Source organism: Syngnathus floridae, unplaced genomic scaffold (assembly GCF_059516105.1).
Source record: "Syngnathus floridae isolate MCC-2025c unplaced genomic scaffold, RoL_Sflo_1.0 HiC_scaffold_38, whole genome shotgun sequence".
NCBI lineage: Eukaryota > Metazoa > Chordata > Actinopteri > Syngnathiformes > Syngnathidae > Syngnathus > Syngnathus floridae.
The window spans coordinates 362,729-378,763 of NW_028284067.1; the positions used below are offsets into that span (position 1 = coordinate 362,729).

Genomic DNA, 16,035 nt, shown 5'->3' on the forward strand with positions numbered 1-16,035 from the left:
AGAGAAAACAGCCTGATCCTGAATGAGGAGAAGATGAAGGAGATCATCGTCGACTTCAGGAAAAAACAGCCTCACCACGCTCCACTGATCATCAACAGCTCAGCTGTGGAGGTGGTCAGCACCACCAAATTCCTGGGGGTCCACATCACAGAAGACCTCACCTGGACTATGAACACTACGGCACTGGTCAAGAGGGCACAGAAGCGCTTGTACTTCCTGCGGAGGATGAGGAGAGCCCACCTGCCCCCACCCATCATGAGGACGTTCTACAGGAGCACCATAGAGAGCATTCTGACAAGCTGTCTCTCTGTGTGGTGTGGAGGCTGCACCGCCTCCGATTGGAAGAACGTGAGGAGAGTGGTGAGGACAGCAGAGAGGATCATAGGGGCTCCTCTTCCCTCCATTCAGGACATTTCATCTCAGCGCTGCATGTCCCGTGCCCGTAACATCATCAATGACCCATCACACCCCCACCATGGACTGTTCTCCCTGCTGCCCTCTGGGAAGAGGTTTGCAGCATCCGCTGCAGGTCCACCAGGTTCTGCAACAGCTTTTTCCCTGCTGTCATCAGACTGTTGAACACTAGAACTGTTGAGCTCTAAACTGAACTCTGCATCACACATTCACAGAACTGTACTTTATGACACTACGGACCTCTATCTTGCACTATCTCGCACTACCAACTTTACTGAACTTGTATAAACCCTTTAAATAGAAGTTTAATACATGGTTTAGCATTCCTCTGCACACTCTTGAATACTGTTTTGCCTACTTGCACTATTGCATAATTATCACTGCTGCACTTTATACTTATTTTTAATATATATATATATATATATATATATATATATAGTATATATGTATATATATATATTTTCATAGGGTATGTTACTTCTATTCAACTGCAATATCACTACTTTGTTGTAAGACGTATGCAACGGAATTTCGTTTTGTATGCACCATGTGCAGACAAGATGACAATAAAGTTTGTCTAAGTCTAAGTCTAAGTCATGTCAGGTCAGCTGTCTGGAGAGAGAGAGAAGTCAGGACCTGCGGGCGGAGCACCACCGTGCCACCGCCGCCATGACGGAACTCAAAAGCAAACTCCATGAGGAGAAGCAGAAAGAGTTAGCCATTACCAGGGAGACATTACTGCGGCAGCATGAAATGGAGCTGATGAGAGTGATCAAAATCAAAGATGGAGAGATCCAGCGACTGAATGCCTTGGTCCTCAGCCTGAGGGACGGCTCCATGGACAAGGTGATCCGCTCTATCCGTGTCTGACTATCCGCACGCCACGTCGGGCTTCGATGCGGCCGCTACCGTATTGTGTAGCTTGTCCCCAGTAAGCGTCGCGGCGCTCCGTTGCGGTCTCAACGGCCCGGTGTGGCGCAATGTCTGCTCAGGTGAGGAGGGGGGGCGCTTTGCTGGCGGAGGTGGAGGAGACGCGGCGGTGTCGGGAGACCGAGCGGTGTCGCCTCCACCAGGAGCGCGGAAGAAGCCCTGGCAGCGGCCCAGCAGGCCTGGCAGTCCCGAGCGGCCGAGCTCCGATCGGCTCATCACCAGCATCGGGAGGAGCTGAGCCGAACCAAGAGAGACTGCGAGAGGGAGATCCGCCGACTGGTAGGACTGATCAGATGCGCGGTGCGTGGCTATGTTCCCAATTTCGTTGTATACCTGCAGTGCAATGACACCTAAGGCATTCTATTCTATTCTATTTCACAAGAAGAAAATGTCCGGTTGCTCGCTTCGCTTTTGTCACAGCAAAGGTGTTCTAGTCGATTCAAGAAAAAAATTGGCCGGTTGCTCTCTTTGTTTTTGTCACAATTCTGGCAAATGAGTTTGCCCGCCTGCCTGAGCGCTCCCCGTTTGTACATCCAGACGGATGAGATCAAGCTGAAAGACAGAGCGGTTAGTGTTTTGGATGAAGCCCTGGGGCCGGCCACGTCCACCGCCTTCAGCTGCAGACTCAGGCTGCCGAGCAGCAGATCGCTGCCCTGAGGGATTCCCAAAGGGCGGGCCTAAACTACCCTGGAAGTGGGGTCAACGCCGCTACTAGCAATCCTCTTCATTGCGTAAGCCACCTCATCACACACTTGCAGTACGCATGACTTAGTTCGTTGCTGGAGGAAGGTAGCACAAAAACAGTTTTGAACTTTGAACGAGTGCTTGTGTGTGTGTGTTGCGGGGCGTTTTCAGTCTCAGGAGGATCGGGACACGCGACGGTTTCATCTGAAAATCGCTGAGCTCAGCGCAGTCATCAGGAAACTGGAGGATCGAAACGCCCTGCTTTCTGAAGAGCGCAATGAACTGGTAATTTATTGACGGCACGCTTGAAGGTTTGCGCTACGTTTGATGCGCGCCATCCAGCGAGGCACCCATTGCGCTTGCTTATTAGTTGAGCGGCGCGGCGAGTCGGTTGCCTGGTAGATGTCTTTTATTGGGAGCCAAAGCCACGATTCCGTTCAAACCGATGCAAAAGGAATGGATACGTTCTGGCCCGCGTGTTGTGCGTCTTTCACATCCCGCACTTCATGCTTGCAGCTAAAGCGACTGAGAGAAACAGAAAGCCAGTTTCTGCCACTCCTGTACAAAAACAAACGCCTGAGCAGGAAGAATGAAGAACTCTCGCTGGTGCTGTGTCGCCTTGAAAACAAAGTGCGCTTTGTCACCCAGGAGAACGAGGAGATGGCAAGCTTGGTAAGTCGACGCGGACAACGGCGGCGTGCCAACAGAGTCCACTGCATTTGTGTTCCACAGAGAAGGCCTAGTTCGCTCAATGACCTGGACCGCGGTTGCGGCCAGCAGGACGGTGAAATGGAGTTCCTTCAAGTTGTGGAGCAGCGGCACATCATCGACGACTTGTCCAAGGTATTCAGGCAGGCGACTCGGTGCACGTACGGCAGCGCCGCGCTCGCTCGCTGTCGCCAGGAAACCTTTTCCGTCCAAAGCTTGGCCGGCGGCCGCCATCCAAAAAATTGGCCCCTTAAATTCCGACCTTTCAAGCAGGAGCATTGTGCGCACGCGTTTGAACACGCTTTAGACTTGTTTTGCCGTTTTCAGCAGCTCAAAGCTCCCGTTTTGTCAGCGCCTTTGCCACTCGCTGTGCGCTGAAAACGACGGACTTGCCCGGCTGCTCAGCCCGTCAACCATGAGCCGCGAGCGCGACGTCATTGTCCGTAGGCAGCTAGTGGCAAAATGCACCCTGTTAGAGTTGCGCTCGCTCCAACTTATTTTGCAAGAACCACACGGGAGACAAGTAAGTTCTTTTGGACACCTGCAGGTGGAGAGTCCATCCGTTGTACGAATGAAGTCTGACTCTCGGCTCCTGCACGAGCATTTTAATTAAGAGAAACAGGGTGGGTGTAAGAGTGGATTGAATAGAGGAAGCCCTTGACCTCTAGTCAAAACATAGCAAGGGGTGTTTTACGACTTTGTGTAGGAAGGGATAAGCGATAGGGATAAATAAGGGATAAATAATATTATTTATTACAGGTCGCAGTCAAAGTCAAAGCAACACAATGATACGATAAAGATAATCTGGAAAACCCTGACACACCCTGTAGTTGTCACTTTTGGAAAAGACGAGCGTCCCTCCAATCATCGCCGGTGACGTGTTTTTCAGGCTCTGGAGACAGGAGCTCATGTCAGAAATGTCATTGTGAGTCGCGTTTGTTTCTGCGCCGGAGCCGTTCGTTCCCTTTGCATCCAAAGAATCTCAAAGGCGGATTATTTGTGTCGACAGGAGAGAGATTTGCTGCTACGATACCGACGTCGAGAATCTCTGAGGAGGAACAAAGCGTGAGGTCCTGCAAGGTGAGTCTGTTTGTTTGCGGCTGCTTGGTGTTGCGCAAGATGAAATGGCCTTTTTCTCGCTATCGTTCCTCTCGTCGATTCATCGTGAGGTGTCGCTTCAGTTTGTTCAGAGAGATGTTCGCTTCCGCGCCCGCAGGTCATCGAAACATTTTACGGCTACGACGAAGACGTGTTGGTGGACTCGGACGGATCGTCCTTGTCTTTTCACACCGACAGAACCCCCGACACGGAACCCGAAGAGGTAGCCCGCCATTTCTGCCAGCGTATTGGCACCAAACATTCCTCTTCAGCCTGGAATCGGACTCGTCTTTGCGTCGCGGGTGCTTTGTCGCCGGTCTGACTGATTCTGGTACTAGTGCTGTGTTGCATTGGTGTGTGCATGAAGAGGCGGAGCTTCGCTACCGCCAGCTGACGCAAGAATATCAAGCGCTGCAACGAGCCTACGCTCTGCTAGCCCAGACCAGCGAAAGGGGACTACGACGCCGAGAAGGAGATCAAGGTGGCGCCCCTTCCCGCAACCCCCGGCCGGGTCGCAGCCTCCCCGTTCTCACCCAGCCTCGGGTGTTCTCTGGTCTGAAAGGAGGAGGAGGAGCCTCCCTCCTCCTCCTTTCAGACCAGAGAAAAGCTGATGGTAGAAATGGGTCACTATCAAAGCAGAGTAGCAGATCTGGAGTCAGCGCTGAAGCAACAAGGACAGGTAAGCTCATCAATGAGCACACCTTTTTCTCAGACAAAATAGCTACATTCTTCAGTCACTCATCCGTCTGGCATTACTGGACCAACCCCCCCCGCCCCCCCCCCCCCCCCCCCCGAACGTGGCTGGGAAAATGCGGAGAAAAGCAAATGTCATTTTCCAGTCAACCAAAGAATTTGTGGATGAAAATGACACAACATTCCAAAGCTGTCCACGCGTTTGTCTCTTCTAGAATGTCAAGTGGGTGGAGGAGAAGCAGCTGCTGCGTCAGAGCAATCAGCAGTTGGCCGAAAAGGTGACGGAAAGAAAGGCGCTGGGCGGAGTCGCTTGGCGTCACACCTGTCGGGAAGCCCCGCAGATGAGGTCTGACTGTCTTTTCAGGTCAGGCGGATGGAGGCGGAAGAAGCGCGTCTGAAAGAGCACATCCAGGATATCCGAGACCAAAACGAACTGCTTGAGTTCCGCATCCTGGAGCTGGAGGTGGGAAGACTCGCACAAGCGTGTTGAGGCCAGAGATGTGACGGACGGACGGACGGACGGACGGATGCATGCCTCTGCCTTTCAGGAGAGGGAGTGGCGCTCCCCCGTCTTGAAGTTTCTGCAAGTCCGTTTCCCAGACGGCCTCAGCCCTTTGCAGATCTACTGCGAGGCCGAGGGCGTGAGCGTACGTAAGGCGTCCCTCGCAACCCTAACCTTAACCCGAGGTCCCAGAACACCTTACATTGCTCCTTGCGCCTTTCCCCCGGACATCGTCATCAGTGATCTGATGAAGAAGCTGGACATCCTGGGCTATAACGCCGTAAGTGTATGTCGAACTCCTTATGTTCGCACTCCACGAGACTCGGCGGCTCAAATGTGACTTTTGGAAGGCTTTGCGCTGAAAGAAGCTTGTTGACGCTGTGCCTTTGGGCTCTTGCAGAATCTCACCAACGAGGAGCAGGTGGTCGTGATTCACGCCAGGACCCTTCTCACCCTAGCCGAGAAGGTAACGCGCACGTCCACGCACGCTCTCGCATTCTGCTTATGTGACAGCAGCCTTTCCTCAGTGGTTAGAATACATCAAAGTGACCAAGTCAGCACTTCAACAGAAGATGTTGGACATTGAAAGTGAGAAGGTAGACAGACACGCGACATCAGCCAAGGGGAACTCCGGCAATGTGCCCCAACAATTCTGACCTTGAGCTGTGCTAGGATATGTTCTGCAAGCAGAAGGGCTACCTGGATGAAGAGTTGGACTTCAGGAAGTGTTCCATGGACCAGGCTCATAAGGTAAGCCGCCCTCAAATCTCCCGCCGGACCACTGATGGACGAGGATTGCGGCCCAGAGGATCCTGGAGCTGGAGGCCATGTTGTACGAGGCGCTACCGCAGCGGGACTGCCCCGCCACGGACGGCGAAAAAGCCAGCCACGCTGGCGTGAATGACGTGCTGACGGCGGATCAGAGAGAAGAGCTTAGGAGCGCCGTGGACCAATGGAAGCGAGCCCTGATGTGCGAGTTGAGGGAGCGCGACGCTTGCATCCTCCAAGAGAGAATGGATCTGCTGCACAGCGCGCAACAGGTAAGGGCCCAAAGCCAGCCCGGCACTTACTTGCACGCTTACTGGCTTTTGAATGCCACTTTCCATTTGTCCGTCCTAGAGGAACAAAGAGCTGAAAGAATTCATCGAAGCTCAGAAGAGACAAATCAAACAATTGGAGGAGAAGTTTCTGTTTCTCTTTCTATTCTTCTCCTTGGCCTTCATTCTGTGGCCCTAACACCAGCTGGTGAGTGAGCTCCAGCGGCACCGCACTCGACACCTCCGATACACTGCCAGCCGGTCTCAGACGTTGGCAGACGCTCCGATGCCAACGTATACCCCCCGCCACGGTGACAGAGGCACCGCGTCACACCGGCGCTCATCCAATCAGAAGGCAGGAAAAGCAAATTCACATGCAGGGCACTTTTGAACCAGAAGAGAGCGCCACAAAAAACGGTTGTTGCCCCAAACGCGCACTAAAAAGGGTCAGAATAACAAGAGTCCCACTGGCCAGCCGGGGCCACCCGTCCAGCTGTTTCTTCAGGGGGGAAAAAAATTGGAGTCACCGGTGAGTACATTTTGCATTTAGCTCTGCTTTTCTGCTTCTGTCTTCAAGTGTGTGGCATCCTGCGATCAAAGAGTCAGCCAACCCCAAAGCGGTTGACCTCAACGTCCCACCACCATGCCTACCAGAGCAGGTGACGTGATGCTTTGGACATCCTTCCGTCTCAGATGCCCAAAAGTACTCTTTGCCACATCTGCGGCAATACGGTGTCTTTTCAAAGGTGCAAATAAATCCAGCGTGGGCGGAACACGCACGTCTTCGGTTTTTCCCGCTTTGTTTGTGTGACAGCTGTTGTGAAAATTTTATACAAATAAAGTTGTATAGTACAGGTTTGGCCAAGCCGCAACTCCCGAACCGCATGCGGCTCTTTTATGTTCATATCAACATTTGTGTGTGTGTGTGTGTGTGTGTGTGGGGGGGGGGGGGTTGTGCGTGTTGGCTTCACTTGAGTTCAATTTGGTATTTTGGTCAAAAGCGCATGTGGTGAAATTCCACAAAGTAGGATGGGCAAACACATTTCTTTAAACTATGAGTGTCAATTGGGCTCTCGAAATGGCAGGGAAAAGATGCACAGCAAAACGAAAATACGTAGATGAACACAGGACGTTTTAATCAGAGTGGGAAAGTTTCTATTTTTTGTTGAACGTGATGGCAAACCATTCTGCCTGATATGTCAGACCTCAGCGCATTTCAAAGATTCAAATCTTCAGCGCCATGCACTTCAGCTCACTCCATGCTAACATTGATCAGGCGTCGAACCCGCATCATCATGCTTAAGAGGTGGCCATGCTAACCAGTGCGCCATTATGTCAACGCATAATAACTAAGTCTACTGGTCAAAACAGCGGTTACTATATGACGTCGCTACGTCGTGGTCACGTGACGCAGACAAGACGTCAATGGACGTGGGCAGAGTTAACTTGTTTAAAAGGGAGTAGGCAGAAGAAATATTTAATTTATTTAAATCTATTTTGAGTGCACACCATTATGCCAATGCATAACAACTGTAAATCTACTAAACAAAACAGCGGTTGCTATATGACATCTGCCACGTCGTGGTCACGTGACATACGTGACGTCGATGGGCGTAACTTTCGCCGGAATTCAAATCCGCGGGGAGAGTTAACTTGTTTAAAAGAGAGTGGGCAGAAGAATTATTTAATTTATTTAAATCTATTTGGTGTGTGCGCCATTATGTCAATGCATAACAACTGTAAGTCTACTAAACAAAACAGCGGTTGCTATTTGACGTCTGCCACGTCGTGGTCACGTGACGCGGACGTGACGTCGACGCCTACTTTACATCCCACCGATCACAGGACTCCTCGGCTGCATAATCGTGCCCCCTTCCCAACCAATCGGATTTGCTATACGCGAAAACGACGCCAATGGAAAGAGCTTCCGCCCAAATTTAAATCCGTGGGCGTGGCTCGCAGCAGGAAGTAGGAAAATGGCGGCGATGTTGACAAAGACACAGCGGATGGTAACATACGACTAACAAGAGAAATATTTTTATTTTCTGCTTGCAACTGGACCGTCCAGAGCGTACACGGTAAGTACAACTCATCGTTTTTAAAAAGAAGTACTTTTGTTGCCCTGAAAAGCGAGTGAGCGTGGCGTTTGTGGGGGACGTCGAATTTCGACGATTCTTTCTGGTCAACGGTTGTAAATGATTGTGTTGATTAAAAAAGAAAACTTGATGTAACTCTACTTTTAACTGCCGTTTCAGATAGATTTGGAATTGCATCACATCCAATTTTGCCTAGAGCGTACACGGTAAGTAACACTCGTTGTGTTTAAGGAGATTTACGTTTGTAATAGCAGAAGTGTAGCCGCGTTGCGTTGTACGTGTGAATGTTGGTCCGGGCGAAATGTTAATGTTTAATTTCATTCCTTTAGGTTCCACGGTGTTTGTTGGCTGCAAGTTTTCCACTGCAAGAAGAGGCTCATATCATTGACCAGGAGCGAGCTACAATGGTGAGTAGCCATAACATTTATGTTAAACACTTCCTATTTCATGTCTAACAGTACTTGATTTAACAAATAACCATAAATAAATACAGTGTGGGCACTGAAGTTAACATATGTGATTATACTGCCTAATCTGTCACCGAGTAGATTGTTGCAAAGTAATATAAGATCCAAAGTTGTAATTCAGAATAGTTTTCAAAAGAAGGCCATTAGAATTATATACAAGTCTGATTACCCCGAACAAGCTATTAATTAAATCACAAATTCTTCAATTCAAAGATTTGGTAGATTATCAGACAAATAATGTCTAACAGTAATTGATTTAACACATCACGATAAGTAGATTGAGTGTGGGCACTCTCAAGTTAACCTATGTGATTATACTGCCTAATCTGTTACAGAGTATGTTGTTGCCAAGTAATGTAGAATAGATCCAAAGTAGTAATCCAGAATAGTTTTGAAGAGGCCATTAGAATGATAAACAAATCTGATTACCTTGAACATAATAACAAGCTAAGTGTTTAATATGTCCTATGAAGTCAAAATTGGGCACCATCATGTGGTGAAATTTGGAATTGCATCACATCCAATTTTGCCTGGGAACAAACAGATTACATAAATCTTAGTTTTGAATAAGCCACTCCTTCTCAAACAAGTAAACTCTGCCCATTTTGCGCAGTAGATGTTCTGTTAATATCTAGTATTTATACAAAGTCATAATTTAAATTGCTTTCAACCTTCATTCATCGGTTCAACCAACATTACTCGCTCTTCTTACCAACTTGTATTGATTTAACTAAGCGTTTAATACTTCCTATCAGGTCTCAAATCGAGATTTGGCAAAATACAATTTCAGCAAATCCAATTTTGCCAGGGAACAAAAATAGATTAAATAAACTAAATAAGTCCTCTTCCCATTAAATAAATCAGAAAAGTCTGTCTTGTAACCAGTCCTCTTCAAACAAGTAAAGTCTGCCCATTTTGTGCCGTAGATTTTGTGACTATGCCTAGTATTTAAACAAAATCATAATTTAAACGACTTCTTTCCTTCATTCACTTTGGAAATTTGGAATTGCAGCAAATCGAATTTTGGCAGGGAACAAAAATAGATCAATTAAACTAAATAAGTCTTCTTCCCATTAAATAAATTAAAAAAGTCTGTCTTGTAACCAGTCCTTTTCAAACAAGTAAAGTCTGCCCATTTTGTGCCGTCGATTTTGTGTTAATGCCTAGTATTTATACAAAATCATAATTTAAAGGACTTCATTCCTTCATTCACTTTGGAAATTTGGAATTGCAGCACATCAAATTTTGCCTGGGAAGAAAAGTAGATTAAATAAATTTAATAAGTCTTACTACTTCCCATTAAATAAATTAAATACGTCTTACTTGTTCCCACTCCTTTTCAAAACAGTAGTTTAAAACGAGGGCCCTTCACTCAATCTTTAACCTCAACCCCGCACGTTGTGTTGTATCTGTGAATGTTGGTTGTGGCCAAATGATAGTTTTCTTTCATTCGTTTAGGTTCCAAGAAAACTTGATGTAACTCTACTTTTAACTGCCGTTTCAGATAAGCGGGTATTACGTCGCAGTCAAATGCCGCGGATATGACGTAATTGCCCGAACCTCCGCCAAAATTCAAATCTGTTGGCGTGATGGCCGTGAGCCACTGAGCAGCGACGATTATCAACAGAAATATCTTTATTTTCTGCTTGCAACTGGACCGTCTAGAGCGTACACGGTAAGTAACACTCATTGTGTTTAAGGAGATTTACGTTTGTAATAGCAGAAGTGTAGCCGCGTTGCGTTGTACGTGTGAAAATTGGTCGAGGCGAAATGTTAATGTTTAATTTCATTCCTTTAGGTTCCACGGTGTTTGTTGGCTGCAAGTTTTCCACTGCAAGAAGAGGCTCGTATCATTGACCAGGAGCGAGCTACAATGGTGAGTAGCCATAACATTTATGTTAAACACTTCCTATTTCATGTCTAACAGTACTTGATTTAACAAATAACCATAAATACAGTGTGGGCACTGAAGTTAACATATGTGATTATACTGCCTAATCTGTCACCGAGTAGATTGTTGCAAAGTAATATAAGATCCAAAGTTGTAATTCAGAATAGTTTTCAAAAGAAGGCCATTAGAATTATATACAAGTCTGATTACCCCGAACAAGCTATTAATTAAATCACAAATTCTTCAATTCAAAGATTTGGTAGATTATCAGACAAATAATGTCTAACAGTAATTGATTTAACACATCACGATAAGTAGATTGAGTGTGGGCACTCTCAAGTTAACATATGTGATTATACTGCCTAATCTGTTACAGAGTATGTTGTTGCCAAGTAATGTAGAATAGATCCAAAGTAGTAATCCAGAATAGTTTTGAAGAGGCCATTAGAATGATAAACAAATCTGATTACCTTGAACATAATAACAAGCTAAGTGTTTAATATGTCCTATGAAGTCAAAATTGGGCACCATCATGTGGTGAAATTTGGAATTGCATCACATCCAATTTTGCCTGGGAACAAACAGATTACATAAATCTTAGTTTTGAATAAGCCACTCCTTCTCAAACAAGTAAACTCTGCCCATTTTGCGCAGTAGATGTTCTGTTAATATCTAGTATTTATACAAAGTCATAATTTAAATTGCTTTCAACCTTCATTCATCGGTTCAACCAACATTACTCGCTCTTCTTACCAACTTGTATTGATTTAACTAAGCGTTTAATACTTCCTATCAGGTCTCAAATCGAGATTTGGCAAAATACAATTTCAGCAAATCCAATTTTGCCAGGGAACAAAAATAGATTAAATAAACTAAATAAGTCCTCTTCCCATTAAATAAATCAGAAAAGTCTGTCTTGTAACCAGTCCTCTTCAAACAAGTAAAGTCTGCCCATTTTGTGCCGTAGATTTTGTGTCTATGCCTAGTATTTAAACAAAATCATAATTTAAACGACTTCTTTCCTTCATTCACTTTGGAAATTTGGAATTGCAGCAAATCGAATTTTGCCAGGGAACAAAAATAGATCAATTAAACTAAATAAGTCTTCTTCCCATTAAATAAATTAAAAAAGTCTGTCTTGTAACCAGTCCTTTTCAAACAAGTAAAGTCTGCCCATTTTGTGCCGTCGATTTTGTGTTAATGCCTAGTATTTATACAAAATCATAATTTAAAGGACTTCATTCCTTCATTCACTTTGGAAATTTGGAATTGCAGCACATCAAATTTTGCCTGGGAAGAAAAGTAGATTAAATAAATTTAATAAGTCTTACTACTTCCCATTAAATAAATTAAATACGTCTTACTTGTTCCCACTCCTTTACAAAAAAGTAGTTTAAAACGAGGTCCCTTCACTCAACCTTTAACCCTATTTATTCACCTTCTAGGCTAAGTGTTAAAGGCTAAGTGTTAAAGGCTAAGTGTTAAAGGCTAAGTGTTAGAGGCTAAGTGCCAGAGGCTAGGCGCCAGAGGCGAGTTTTTGTGGGCTGAAGTTTTAGTGGGGTTAGTGTGAATACAATCCAAAAGAATACAACAGAATACAATACAATAGAATATAATACATAGATTAAATTCAATAGCTCTTACTACTTCCCATTAAATAAATTAAATACGTCTTACTTGTTCCCAATCCTTTTCAAAAAAGTAGTTTAAAACGAGGGCCCTTCACTCAACCTTTAACCTCAACCCCGCACGTCACATTGTGTTGTATCTGTGAATGTTGGTTGTGGCCAAATGATAGTTTTCTTTCATTCGTTTAGGTTCCACGGTGTTTGTTGGCTATGTTTTCCACTGTCAGAAGGATGAAAATACAAAGTACAACGCTTGGACGTGGGCGAAGACGTCACCGGTGAGTCCTTCCTTCCTATTTATTTACCTTCTAGATGCTAGAGGCTAAGTGTTAGAGGCTAAGTGTTAGAGGCTAAGTGTTAAACACAATACGAACAACACAACGATACTGCACTGAACAACACGATACCGCACTGAGAAACACGATACCGCACTGAACAACACGATACCGCACTGAACAACACCATGCCGCACTGAACACCATGCCACACTGAACAACACCATCCCGCACTGAACAACACCATGCCGCACTAAACAACACCATGCCGCACTGAAATACACCATGCCTCACTGAACGACACCATGCCGCACTGAAAGACACCATGCCGCACTGAACGACACCATGCCGCACTGAAAGACACCATCCCGCACTGAACACCATGCCGCACTGAACAACACCATCCTGCACTGAACAACACCATCCCGCACTGAACAACACCATGCCGCACTGAACAACATTATGCCGCACTGAACATTATGCCGCACTGAACAACACCATGCCGCACTGAACAACACCATGCCGCACTGAACAACATGATGCCGCACTGAACAACACCATGCCGCACTGAACAACACCATGCCGCACTGAACAACACCATGCCGCACTGAACAACATTATGCCGCACTGAACAACACCATGCCGCACTGAACAACACCATCCTGCACTGAACAACACCATTCCGCATTGAACACCATGCCGCACTGAACAACACCATCCCGCACTGAACAACACCATCCCGCACTGAACAACACCATGCCGCACTGAACAACATTATGCCGCACTGAACAACATTATGCCGCACTGAACAACAACATGCCGCACTGAACAACACCATGCCGCACTGAACAACACCATGCCGCACTGAACAACATTATAACGCACTGAACAACACCATCCCGCACTGAACAACACCATGCCGCACTAAACAACATTATGCCGCACTGAACAACATTATGCCGAAATGAACAACACCATGCCGCACTGAACAACACCATGCCGCACTGAACAACACCATCCTGCACTGAACAACACCATCCCGCACTGAACAACACCATGCCGCACTGAACAACACCATGCCGCACTGAACAACACCATGCCGCAATGAACAACACCATCCCGCACTGAACAACATTATGCCGCACTGAACAACATTATGCCGCACTGAACAACACCATGCCGCACTGAACAACACCATGCCGCACTGAACAACACCATCCTGCACTGAACAACACCATGCCGCACTGAACAACACCATGCCGCACTGAACAACATTATGGCGCACTGAACAACATTATGCCGCACTGAACAACACCATGCCGCACTGAACAACACCATGCCGCACTGAACAACACCATGCCGCAATGAACAACACCATCCCGCACTGAACAACACCATGCCGCACTGAGCAACACCATGCCGCACTGAACAACACCATCCTGCACTGAACAACACCATGCCGCACTGAACAACACCATTCCGCACTGAACAACACCATGCCGCACTGAACAACATTACGCTGCACTGAACAACACCATGCCGCACTGAACAACACCATGCCGCACTGAACAACACCATGCCGCACCGAACAACACCATGCCGCATTGAACAACACCATGCCGCACTGAACAACACCATCCTGCACTGAACAACACCATCCTGCACTGAACAACACCACCCCGCACTGAACAACACGATCCCGCATTGAACACCATCCCGCACTGAACAACACCATGCCGCACTGAACAACACCATTCCGCACTGAACAACACCATGCCGCACTGAACAACACCATGCCGCACTGAACAACACCATGCCGCACTGAACAACACCATGCCGCACTGAACAACATTATGCCGCACTGAACAACACGATCCCGCATTGAACAACACCATCCTGCACTGAACAACACCATGCCGCACTGAACAACACCATGCCGCACTGAACAACACCATTCCGCACTGAACAACACCATGCCGCACTGAACAACACCATGCTGCACTGAACAACATTATGCCGCACTGAACAACACGATCCCGCATTGAACAACACCATCCCGCAGTGAACAACACCATGCCGCATTGAACAACACCATGCCGCACTGAACAACACCATGCTGCACTGAACAACATTATGCTGCACTGAACAACACGATCCTGCATTGAACAACACCATGCCGCACTGAACAACACCATCCTGCACTGAACAACACCATGCCGCACTGAACAACACCATGCCGCACTGAACAACATTATGCCGCACTGAAAAACACCATGCCGCACTGAACAACACCATCCCGCACTGAACAACACCATGCCGCATTGAACAACACCATGCCGCACTGAACAACACCATGCTGCACTGAACAACATTATGCTGCACTGAACAACACGATCCTGCATTGAACAACACCATGCCGCACTGAACAACACCATCCTGCACTGAACAACACCATCCTGCACTGAACAACACCACCCCGCACTGAACAACACGATCCCGCATTGAACAACACCATCCCGCACTGAACAACACCATGCCGCACTGAACAACACCATTCCGCACTGAACAACACCATGCCGCACTGAACAACACCATGCCGCACTGAACAACACCATGCCGCACTGAACAACACCATGCCGCACTGAACAACATTATGCCGCACTGAACAACACCATGCCGCACTGAACAACACCATCCCGCACTGAACAACACCATGCCGCATTGAACAACACCATGCCGCACTGAACAACACCATCCTGCACTGAACAACACCATCCCGCACTAAACAACACCATGCCGCACTGAACAACATTATGGCGCACTGGACAACATTATGCCGCACTGAACAACACCATGCCGCACTGAACAACACCATGCCGCACTGAACAACACCATGCCGCACTGAACAACACCATGCCGCACTGAACAACATGCCGCACTGAACAACACCATGCCGCACCGAACAACACCATGCCGCACTGAACAACACGATCCCGCATTGAACAACACCATCCTGCACTGAACAACACCATGCCGCACTGAACAACACCATGCCGCACTGAACAACACCATTCCGCACTGAACAACACCATGCCGCACTGAACAACACCATCCTGCACTGAACAACACCATCCCGCACTGAACAACACCATGCCGCATTGAACAACACCATGCCGCACTGAACAACACCATCCTGCACTGAACAACACCATGCCGCACTGAACAACACCATGCCGCACTGAACAACACCATGCCGCACTGAACAACATTATGCCGCACTGAACAACATTATGCCGCACTAAACAACATTATGTCGCACTGAACAACACCATGCCGCACTGAACAACACCATGCTGCACTGAACAACATTATGCCGCACTGAACAACACGATCCCGCATTGAACAACACCATCCCGCAGTGAACAACACCATGCCGCATTGAACAACACCATGCCGCACTGAACAACACCATGCTGCACTGAACAACATTATGCTGCACTGAACAACACGATCCTGCATTGAACAACACCATGCCGCACTGAACAACACCATCCTGCACTGAACAACACCTTTCCACACTGAACAACACCATGCCGCACTGAACAACATTAT

General features: G+C 47.2%; 2 long non-coding RNA genes across 2 annotated transcripts; both read left to right on the forward strand.

Moving 5' to 3' along the window:
• Positions 1–3,756: 3,756 nt before the first annotated feature.
• LOC148378564 (uncharacterized) lies at positions 3,757–4,325 on the forward strand. Its single transcript, XR_015855787.1, has 3 exons — positions 3,757–3,816; positions 3,953–4,057; positions 4,202–4,325. It is a non-coding gene; the product is annotated as an uncharacterized LOC148378564 (long non-coding RNA).
• A 4,165-nt stretch (positions 4,326–8,490) lies between these two features.
• On the forward strand, positions 8,491–12,620 carry LOC148378565 (uncharacterized). The gene is made up of 4 exons (XR_015855805.1): positions 8,491–8,569; positions 10,134–10,304; positions 10,428–10,505; positions 12,338–12,620. It is a non-coding gene; the product is annotated as an uncharacterized LOC148378565 (long non-coding RNA).
• Positions 12,621–16,035: the final 3,415 nt, after the last annotated feature.